Source organism: Ranitomeya imitator, chromosome 1 (genome assembly GCF_032444005.1).
Source record: "Ranitomeya imitator isolate aRanImi1 chromosome 1, aRanImi1.pri, whole genome shotgun sequence".
Lineage (NCBI taxonomy): Eukaryota > Metazoa > Chordata > Amphibia > Anura > Dendrobatidae > Ranitomeya > Ranitomeya imitator.
Window position 1 is genome coordinate 187,708,396 of NC_091282.1, and position 12,393 is coordinate 187,720,788.

General features: G+C 43.4%; 1 protein-coding gene across 1 annotated transcript in view; it reads left to right on the top strand.

Annotated features, from left to right (window-relative positions):
* Positions 1-12,393, top strand: part of APC (APC regulator of WNT signaling pathway) — a 181,619-nt gene that overhangs the window by 40,505 nt on the left and 128,721 nt on the right. The window lies entirely within an intron of this gene.

Consider the following 12,393-nt stretch of genomic DNA (forward strand, 5'->3'; position numbering starts at 1 on the left):
ATCTCACATTTTTTGAGGGACCATAGGTTCTCTATGGGCTTCAGATCAGGTGAATAAGGGGGCCATGTCATTATTTTTTCTTCTTTGAGACCTTTACTGGCCAGCCACGCTGTGGAGTAGTTGGAGGCATGTGATGGAGCATTGTCCTGCATGAAAATCATGTTTTTCTTGAACGATATCAACTTTTTCCTGTACCACTGCTTGAAGAAGTTGTCTTCCAGAAACTGGCAGTAGGTCTGGGAGTTGAGCTTCACTCCATCCTCAACCCGGTATCTTTGATGATACCAGCCCATACCAGTACCCCACCTCCACCTTGGTGGCGTCTGAGTCGGAGTGGAGCTCTCTGCCCTTTACTGATCCAGCCTCTGGCCCATCCATCTGGCCCATCAAGAGTCACTCTCATTTCATCAGTCCATAAAACTTTTGAAAAGTCGGTCTTAAGATATTTCTTGGCCCAGTCTTGATATTTTATCTTACGTTTCTTGTTCAAAGGTGGTCGTTTTCAGCCTTCCTTACCTTGGCCATGTCCCTGAGTATCGCCCACCTTGTGCTTTTTGTTACTACGTAATGTTGCAGCTCTGAAATATGGCAAAACTGATGGCAAATGGCATCTTCATGCTTGATTTTCCTCAATTCATGGGAAGTTATTTTGCACCTTTTTTGCCCAACACGCTTCTTGTGACCCTGTTGGCTATTTGCCATGAAACGCTTGATTGTTCGGTGATCACGCATCAAAGGTTTGGCAATTTCAAGACTGCTGCATTCCTCTGCAAGACATCTCACAATTTTGGACTTTTCAGAGCCCGTCAAATCTCTCTTCTGACCCATTTTGCCAAAGAAAAGGAAGTTGCCTATTAATTAATCACACCTTATATAGGGTTTTGATGTCATTAGACAACACCCCTCCTCATTACAGGGATGCACACCACCTGATTTACTTATGTGTATGCGTGTGTTTTATATATATATATATATATATATATATATATATATATATATATATATATATATATATATATATACACACACATACACATACACACACACACACACACTATAGACCAATTGGACACACCTCATTTAAGGACTTTTCTGTATTTTCATGAATGTGAAAATGGAATTATGTACTTAACAAAAAAGTGTGAAACAACTGAATATATGTCTTATATTCCAGGATCTTCAAAGTGGCCACCTTTTCCTTTGATGAATGCTTTGCACACTCCTGGCATTCTCTTGATGAGCTTCAAGAGGTAGTCACCAGGAATGGTCTTCCAACAATCTTGAAGGCGTTCCCAGAGATGCTTAGCACTTGTTGGCCCTTTTGCCTTCACTCTGCGGTCCAGCTCACCCCAAACCATCTCAAATAAGTTCAGGTCTGGTGACTGTGGAGGCCGGGTCATCCGGCGTAGCACCCCATCACTCTCCTTCTTGGTCAAATAGCCCTTACACAGCCTGGAGGTGTGTTTGGGGTCATTGTCCTGTTGAAAAATAAATGATGGTCCAACTAAACGCAAACCGTATGGAATAGCATGCCGCTGCAAGATGCTGTGGTAGCCATTCTGGTTCAGTATGCCTTCAATTTTGAATAAATCCCCAACAGTGTCACCAGCAAAGCACCCCCACACCATCAGACCTCCTCCTCCATGCTTCACCGTGGGAACCAGGCATGTAGAGTCCATCCGTTCACCTTTTCTGTGTCGCACAAAGACACGGTTGTTGGAACCATAGATCTCAAATTTGGTCTCATCAGTCCAAAGCACAGATTTCCACTGGTCTAATGTCCATTCTTTGTGTTCTTTAGCCCAAACAAGTCTCTTCTGCTTGTTGCCTGTCCTTAGCAGTGGTTTCCTAGCAGCCATTTTACCATGAAGGCTGCTGCACAAAGTCTCCTCTTAACAGTTGTTGTAGAGCTGTGTCTGCTGCTAGAACTCTGTGTGGCTTTGACCTGGTCTCTAATCTGAGCTGCTATTAACCTGCGATTTATGAGGCTGGTGACTCGGATAAACTTATCCTCTGAAGCAGAGGTGACTCTTGGTCTTCCTTTCCTCGGGCGGTCCTCATGTGACCCAGTTTCTTTTTAGCGCTTGATGCCACTGCACTTGGGGACACTTTCAAAGTTTGCCCAATTTTTTGGACTGACTGACCTTCATTTCTTAAAGTAATGATGGCCACTCGTTTTTCTTTACTTTGCTGCTTTTTTCTTGCCATAATACAAATTCTAACAGCCTATTCAGTAGGACTATCGGCTGTGTATCCACCAGACTTCTGCACAACACAACTGATGGTCCTAACCCCATTTATAAGGCAAGAAATCCCACTTATTAAACCTGACAGGGCACACCTGTGAAGTGAAGACCATTCCCTGTGACTACTTCTTGAAGCTCATCAAGAGAATGCCAAGAGTGTGCAAAGCAGTTATCAAAGCAAAAGGTGGCTACTTTCAAGAACTTAGAATATAAGACATATTTTCAGTTGTTTCACACTTTTTTGTTAAGTACATAATTCCACATGTGTTAATTCATAGTTTTGATGCCATCAGTGTGAATGTACAATTTTCACAGTCATGAAAATACAGAAAAATCTTTAAATGAGAAGGTGTGTCCAAACTTTTGGTTTGTACTGTCTACATTTTTTTTTTTTAAATCACAACAGCAGCGTATGGGGCATATTATTCTATGGAGCATCTTATGGGGCCCATCAACCTTTATGGAGCAGCATATGGGGCATATTTTTCTATAGAGCATGTTATGGGGCCATAATTAACCTTTTATGCAGCATCATATGGGGCATATTTTAATATGAGCGTCTTATGGGGCCATTATTAACCTTTGTGCGGCATTATATAGGGCATATTTTTTGTATGGAGCATCTTACGAGTCCCATCATGAATTTTATGAAGCATTATATGGGGCCTGTCATGAACTTAATAGAGCATTATATGTGACATATTTTGTATGGAGCATCTTATGGGGCCCATTATGAACTGTATGGAGCATTATATGGGGCTCCTGATTCAATATGGATATTCAAAAACATTTAAACTACTGATGTCTCAATTAATTTTACTTTTATTGGTATCTATTTTTGTTTTTGAAATTTACCAGTAGCTGCTGCATTTTCCACCCTAGGCTTATACTCGAGTCAATAAGTTTTCCCAGTTTTTTGTGGCAAAATTAGGGGTCTCTGGTTGGCTTATACTCGAGTATATATGGTACCTTTATTACACTTTTTTTGTGGTGCTCCTTGCGCTACCGAGCTATTTGTTATTCAGGCATGAAATTAGTTCACAATTAGTAATGTCTTTCTTGACCGCCCACAGACTATAAACATTTGGTTGGACCACATTTTACTTTGTAAAATGTCTCTGCAGAGTGAGTGCTGGACTCCCTATAGTAAAAGTAATCCTGGTTTATCACCATCTCTGCCTTCTCAATCATTGTATACACCGTGCTGAACCAGCAGTTGTGTATACAGATTAGGAAACACAGACAGCACTTCTTCCTCCCGACTCTGTGATTATGTGATTGCTGGGTGTAGGGATAGAGCAGGAGCTGCTAGATCCTAGAAGACCCATCAGCTCTGGTGTCCAGCCAGGAGGTTGGATTTCCTTTGTAAGTGGTGCTATTATACCAGTCCCAGTTACAGAGGGAATCGGTAACAAAAGAATGTATTGGGGTATGTGCACACGTTGCAGATTTTCTGCGGATCTGCAGCGTTTTTTCCCCCGCACAAAAGCTGCAGATCCGCAAGTGATTTACAGTACAATGTAAATCAATGGGGGAAAAAAAATACACTGTGCTAATGGTGTGGAAAATTCTGCACTGAAAACTCAGCAGATTTAAAAAAGGACCATGTCAATTCTTTTTGCGGATCTGCAGCGTTTCTGCACCCATTGACTTCCATTGATCCAGTCAAATCTGCAGCAAAACCGCAGGATCTGCGGTTTTGTGGCCGAGTTGAGTGCGAGAAACGCTGCAAATCGGGAGAGGGAATAGTGTGTGGGCAGAGACTGTGTGTGCGAAGAAGATGTGGGTGTTTGTGTCTGCGGGGATCTGCGGTGGCTGTGTGTGTCTGTGTGTGTCTGCGTGGTTGTGTGCGGGGCTGTGTGTGTGCGGGTCTGTGTGTAGGCAGGTGTGTGCGGCTGCATAGAAATGCATGCAGCCGCACACTACGGTCCTAGTGCAGGCAGCAGTGCCGGGTACTGAGGTGTGAGACTCGTACGAGTTTCTCGCAAGTGTGACCCCGGCCTTAAACGCAATATCTCTTGAATTTAAAAAAAAGCTGCGCAATTTTCAAGTCCAGAGTGGGAAAGCCGGCGACTGGGGACTGATATTTGTAGCCTGGGAAGGGGTTAATACCCATGGAGCTTTCCAGGCCATGAATCTCAGCTGTATATTTAGCCTTTACTGGCTATTAAAATGATGTTGTGTCCCCCTATAATTTATAGCCAGAAAGGCTACGCAGACAGCTGCGGGCTGATATTCATAGCCTAGGAAGGGGCCATAGTTATTGCCCCCCGCCCCCCCAATTCTGGCACTTAGTCTCTCTCTTCCCACTCCCCTGTAGCAGTGGCATATGGGATGATAAGGGGTTAATGTCACCATTGTATTGGAAGGTGACATCAAGCCCGGTTAGTAATGGAGAGGCGTCAATAAGACGCCCATCCATTACTAATCCTATAGTAGTCAAAGAGTTCAAAAAAATTTTTTTTTTTACTATTCTTAATTTCACCATACCTACAACCACGCCTGCAAAAAATAATAAACTAACCGTATACTCCCTGTCCGACACAGATCCTGCGGTTTTGCTGCAGATTTGAGTGAATCAATGGAAGTCAGTGGGTGCAGAAACGCAGCAGATCCGCAAAAAGAAGTGACGTGGTCCTTTTTTGAATCAGCTGCGTTTTCACTGGAATTTTCTGCACCATTAGCACAGCATTTTTTTCCCATAGATTTACATTGTACTGTAAATTACTTGCGGATCTGCAGCGTTTCTACGCAGAGAAAAACGCTGCAGATCAACAGGAAATCCGCAACGTGTGCACACAGCCTAACAACCGCAGCACATGCAGGGGTTGTCTGTGTGCCGGTTGTCGAACACCCGTGAGATATGCAGATACTCTATTAGCACATGAGTGTGCTTGTTCATTACTAGTCACCCTTGAAATGAATAATTTCTACAGAAAAATTAATGCAATTTAACCCCTTAATGACCAGGGGTATTTCAGTTTTTATATTTCTATTTTTTGCTCCCCTTCTTCCCAGAGCCATAACCTTTTTTTTTTTTTTCAGTCAATATGGCCATGTGAGGGCTTTTTTCTTTTTTACTATGTTCACTAAATGCTAAAACGGACCTGCCATTACGATTCTCCAGGTTATGAGTTCAAAGACACCAAACATGTCTAGGTTCCTTTATATTTATTTTTAAACGGTGAAAAATAATAATCCAAAATTTGTAAAAAAACAAAACACAATTTTCCGAGACCTTGAAGGTACGTGCACATGTTGTGGAATGGTGTGCAGATTTTTTTGTACTGATTTTGGTAAATACGTATGACATCCGCACTGTGGATTTACTGCGGAATTACCGTGGATTTCCTGGGGTTTTGTGCGGATTCCACCTGCGGTTTTACACCTGTGGATTCCTATTGAGGAGCAGGTGTAAACCGCTGTGGAATCCGCACAACGAATTGACATGCTGCGGAAAATAAACCGCAGCGTTTCCGCACAGTATTTTCCACACCATGGGCACTGCGGATTTGGTTTTCCATAGGTTTACATGGTACTGTACAACGCATGGAAAACTACTGCAAATCCGCAGTGTAAAATCCACTGCGGATCCGCAGCCAAATCCGCAACGTGTGCACATAGCCTTAGTGTCTCCATTTTTCATGATCTGGGGTTGGGTGAGGACTTATTTTTTGTGCACCAAGCTGATAATTTTATTGATACAATTTTGGTGTAGATACAATCTTTTGATCATTGCAATGTAGCGGCGACCAAAAAAAAAACCTGTAAGCCTGGTGTTTTGAATTTTCTTATTACGCTGTTTAGCGATCGGATCAATTCTGTTTTATATTGATAGATCGGGCGATTTCTAAACGTGGCGATACCAAATATGTGTATGTTTGATTTTTTTAAATGTTATTTTGAGTGGGGTGAAAGGGGGGTGATTTGAACTTGTATATATTAATTAATTTATTTTTTTACTTTTTGCATGCTTCAATATTCTCCGTGGTAGATTAGAAGCTGCAGTACTTCGATTGACTGCTACACGCAGGTGATAATCAGATCGCCTGTATGTAGCAGAAATGCTCACTTGCTATGAGCGCTGACAGTGGGACAGCGCCAGAGCCCGCACCAAACAGGGGGAGTCCAATGTTGGCGTACTATTGTAATGATTACAGGTGAAGAGTGAAGCAGTTAAATCCAGATACAACTGCAATGTGCCCTAATGCCCATGTTGTACAATCAGATTAAAGGCGATATCCACTTCTTTCATTTTAAAAGTTGCCCAGCATGGTAAAAAAATAAATGCTTGCTATGCCCACCAGTCATGCCGTTTATCCCCTAACTGCGTGCCTAAGCCTCGGGCGGTCCTCCTCCAGTGGTGACAAATGCTACTCTGTTCATCCTGTTCAGGCCGGATGTACATGTGACCCCGGCAGTGGCGCTGTGTCGGCCTTTGCAGCATCCAATATTGGGCTGCTGGAGTAAAATTATTAATCCCATAGTCCAAAATTTTGTAGGCAATTAAATAGCACTTCAGTCATCGATGCTTACATAGGTTACCTAATAAGGTACGAAGTGACACATAGGAGAGTGAATAAAAAGTTTTTGGTCTTTATTGAAACAATATTTTAAAATCACATAACGTTAAAAGACAGGAAGATGGAAAAAGTTGGACCTCCAAAAACTTTTTATTCACTCTGTGTCACTTCGTACCTTATTAGGTAACCTATGCTGAAGTAAATTGTCTGTCAACCCAAAACACACACACACGTGGCCACCGTCTTTAGTAGTTAAGGTATGAGCACACACCGTCTTTTTAAGGTGGATTCTGTGTGGACAAAAAGTGCCCCATAGATTGAATATAATACGCAGCAATGTGCACACGTCAGTTCTCCGCTGTCTATACAGGAAAACGAGCTTCGACGCTTTCATGAAGCGGCTTCTTCCCCTGGGAACGCTCACTGGGTGCTCCAGCGTGTAACGCGCCACGTGCACATGCCCTTAATAAAAATGGCACATTTGCATGACTTACCGAGGAGTGCATGTAGAAAAGCCGCGGAGACACCATCACGTGTTTCTCAACGCAAGCAATAAATAACCAGGTCTTTCACCGGGAAGGAACAACCACGGGAAGGGCAGCATCCAAAAAGGAAAACCACCTATGCCAAAACATGGTATCCATCCACAGACAGCTGTTTCGGGGAATTTGCCCCTCATCAGTGTGGAGTAGGAAACTGGCTCTTAGGCCGGTTTCACACGTCAGTGGCTCCGGTACATGAGGTGACAGTTTCCTCACGTACCGGAGACAATGACTCACGTAGACACATTAAAATCAATGTGTCTCTGCACATGTCAGCGTGTTTTCACGGACCATGTGTCCGTTTGAAAAACACGGAGACATGTCAGTGTTTGTGGGAACGCACGGATCACACAGTCCCATTAAAGTCCAATGGGTCCGTGTAAAACACGTACCGCACATGGATGCTGTCCGTGTGCAGTCTGTGTCCCGTGCAGGAGACAGCGCTACTGTAAGCGCTGTTTCCCCCCCCTCTGCGTGTGGTGCTGAAGCCGGAATTCATCCCTTCTTCCCAGCAGCGTTCGCTGGAGAGAAGGAATGAATAATCTTTTTTTTTTTCTTTTCCCTTAAAAATAAAGTTTGCGCGTCCCCTCCCGCCTCCCATCCCCTGTGCGAACCCCAGCCCCAAACCCCCCCCCCCCCCCCCCCCCACCGACACCCAGCTCCAGCGATGTCTCCTCTCAGCACCGGCAGCAGGCCCTGTGTGAGCGGTCATGTGGTCCCGCTCATTACAGTGAGGAACATGCGCATACTCCTCACTGAGAGGAGACATGGGCGCACGCAGGTCCCGGACCCAGCCTCACCACTCAGGTAGTGCCACATGACTTTCTGCTACAATTATTTGCCCGCATGGTCATTTACTTATGATAGTCGGCTATACTTGGGCACCGTCTTATGCAGTAAGCAGACACATAAGATCTACCCTGCTGTGTGAGCACTTATTATTTGCACCTGGGCACTTTTCTGAACACGCTGCTATAATTTCCATATGTGGTGCACATTTCTCGCAGTGAGCTGATGTAGTAATCTTCATGAAAGGTCTATCTCGCTGTGGGTGCATTATTATTTAACCTTTTTGTACCAGGGCATATTTTAATATAGAGTATTATTGTACGGTTATTTGCATAAGGGCACAGAGTGCTATTACAACTCTCCCATTTAGATAATATACCTCGCTGTGTCTACATCACTGTTGTCACTTTATTTTATATCCCCCGATAGGGATATACACTGTTTCACTGTTTACAAAAAGGGTTTTTTTATGTACACATATTTGCTGTAATTAATTTTATTTTCTTTATAACTTTCACTTTTTTAGTGTTTGTATTTCACATACATAATATTTCACATCTCTACAGGTCATATGTGACCTTTTATTAATCATTTTTTATATACATATATATTTTATATTTTGACACAGTGAGTAGTAGTATTCTATATCTTTCTTGGAGGAGTTATTTATATGCTCATATATATATTTTTTGAGGTGGTTTTGGGTACCATATAATATTGTTCCTGCGTTTTGTGTGTTTTTTTTTATATAATTTTTAACAAAATACATCCATTTTACTATATGTATAAATTGCCACTTCATTTAATGAAGGCATATTATTGATCCTAACGCTGTATGACTTTCTGGTGTTTTCCTATCTTGTGGTGGTTAGGTGTTCTGATCCCTTTATTTCAGTGGTTTATTCACTGAAGCTTGCACAGTACACCCTATTTCTATTAGGTATATTCCAAACTATTGGACTCTTATATGAGTTAAAATTGTGATTTTAATAGGGTCACTGTGTTCTTTTTAATTATATATATATATATATATATATATATATATATATAATGTGAAAAAATTGGAACAGCATCAAATTACTACCTTACAAGGCATGCAGAGCTCTCCCGACCAGCAATCCAATGGTCAAAAAGTAATAAACTCAAAAAAAGGAAAAGCAGCACAATATAATTGAAAAAAAGTGGACTTTAATGCCTGAACGGTGTGGCAACGTTTCGGATGTGACACACGATAACACATCCGAAACGTTGCCGTTCAGGCATTAAAGTCCACTTTTTTTCAATTATTTTGTGCTGCTTTTCCTTTTTTTGAGTATATGTGTATGTGTGTATATATATATATATATATATATATATATATATATATATATATATATATATATATATTTATTTCATCCTGCGCGAGATAGCTAAAAAGCTGGTAATTCAATTGACGGCTTTTGCTATCTCCTTCCTAAACCCGACATGATTTGAGACATGGTTTACATACAGTAAACCATGTCATATCCCCCTTTTTTTGCATATTCCACACTACTAATGTTAGTAGTGTGTATGTGCAAAATTTGGCCGTTCTAGCTATTAAATTAAAGGGTTATATGGCGGAAAAAATTGGCGTGGTCTCCCGTGCAATTTTCTCCGCCAGAGTAGTAAAGCCAGTGACTGAGGGCAGATATTAATAGCCTAGAGAGGGTCCATGGTTATTGGCCACCCCCCCCCCCCGGCTAAAAACACCTGCCCCCAGCCACCCCAGAAAAGGCACATCTGGAAGATGCGCCTATTCTGGCACTTGGCCACTCTCTTTCCATTCCCGTGTAGCGGTGGGATATGGGGTAATGAAGGGTTAATGCCACCTTGCTATTGTAAGGTGACATTAAGCCAGATTAATAATGGCGAGGCGTCAATTCTGACACCTATCCATTATTAATCCAATTGTATGAAAGAGTTAAAAAAAACACAAACACATTATTAAAAAGTATTTTAATGAAATAAACACAACGTTTGTTGTAATATTTTATTGTACGCTCAATCCACTGGCTGAAGACCCTCGCTCTGTGACAAAGAAAAAATAATAAACCAACAATATACATACCTTCCGAGGATCTGTAACGTCCCACGTTGTAAATCCATCTGAAGGGGTTAATTTTTTTTACAGCCAGGAGCTCTGCTATAATGCAGCTATGCTCATGGCTGTAAAACCCCAGCGAATGAATGGAAACTAGGTCAATGACCTGTAGTTACCTTCATTTGCGGTGAGGCACCCTCTGCTGGTTGTCCTCATATGAACTCGAGCCTGGGAACTTTTCTGAATTTTTCCCACGCTCGAAGGACATCCTAAGGACTTACATAAGCTGCAGACACAGCCAGCATCTTTGACCTCTCTAGGGGATCTCCCAGCCACTGCGGGACCCTTCTAACCACCTAGTACGGACTGATACTAATACGGACTGTATGGAATCGCTTCTAGACTGTCCTGTTTAGGACTTTTTGGGGGGACCCACTGGTACCTCTTCCTCATATAACTCCCCTGATGATGCTCCCCCATCGGAGTTGAAACGCGTAGGGAGAAGAGAGACATTTAGTATTTCTCGCAAGTCACACTGCTGGTCAGTGTGTAATCCGTATTTTTCGGGTCCCCATAGACTTGCATTGGCGATTTATTTATTTTTTTTGCGCAATACGGTGACAAACGCAGCATGCTGCGATTTTCTACGGCCGTAGAAAGCCGTATAATATGGATCATTAATATACGGCAGATAGGAGCTGGGGCATAGAGAATCATTGGGCCGTGTGTAATGCGTGTTTTACAGACGTATTTAATGCGCTCATACGTCCGTAAAACTCGCTAGTGTGACGCCGGCCTAACTGAAGACAGCCTAGACCTGGTGGGAGGAGCTCGGCATGGAGGCCATCACCACCCTCACATTATCACAGCATGTGCTGGTTAAATAAGAAAAGTAAGAGTACTGTGCACATTTCACTACATTTCTGCATTTGTGGCTGATAAACTGCTGAAACTCTGTAAGATAAATAGCGGCTGAAAAAGATATTTAGTAAGTTTCATCCAGTCATTGACTGAAAATGATATGTAAATCGAGCAACTATGATGTCATCCCACAACAATAACGTCGCCTCAAAACAATGACGTCACCCCTACATCACCCCACCACAATGATGTCACCCCTACATCACCCCACCACAATGACGTCACCCCTACAGCACCCCGTCGCAATAGCGTCACACCACAACAATGACGTCACCCCTGTGGCAAACCGCCACAATGACGTCAGACCACCACAATGTCACCCCCCAACAATGATGTCACACCACAACAATGACGTCACACCACAACAATGACGTCATGCCACAATGTCACCCCTACGTCACACCACAATGACGTCACCCCCCAACAATGACGTCACCCCTGCGTCAAACCGCAACAATGGCGTCATTCCTACTTCACACCCCAACAATGTCACCCCTATGTCACACCGCAACAATGACGTCACCCATACGTCACCGCAACAATGGCGTCACTCCTACTTCACACCCCAACAATGACGTCACCCATACGTCACCGCAACAATGGCGTCACTCCTACTTCACACCCCAACAATGACGTCACCCATACGTCACTGCAACAATTGTCACTCCTACTTCACACCGCAACAATGACGTTGCCCCTACGTCACCGCAATGGCGTCACACCTGTGTCACACCGCCACAATGACGTCACCCCTGCGTCACATCGCCACAATGTCACCCCTATGCCACACCCCAACAATGACATCACCCCGCAATGACATCATGCCTACATCACACCACAACATTGTCACCCCTACGTCACACCACAAGGACATCACGCCATGTCACACAACAATGACGTCACACAAGGACATTGCGCCTACGTCACACCACAATGACGTCACGCCTACTTCACACAACACAATGACTTCACCCCTACGTCAGACCAAAGGACATCGTGCCTACGTCACGCCACAACCATAACGTCACACCACAATGTCACACATATGCCAAAACGACGATGACATCACACGTATGGTGAGCCACAGCGGCGTCACGTGTACACCACACCACTTGGGGTCTACAAATCAGAAATGATGTTGGAAGGGAGGTGGGGCTCCAAGGGTTGGCTCTCGTCATGTAGACATGAGCTACTGATGCGCTCATCTGTGTGAACACTGGCCAGTGACAGGCTACACATATCTATGAGGTGGGAATGGTTTAGCCAAGAATACATGTCTGCCCTGCAGTCAGCCGGTGTAGTAGCGGTGC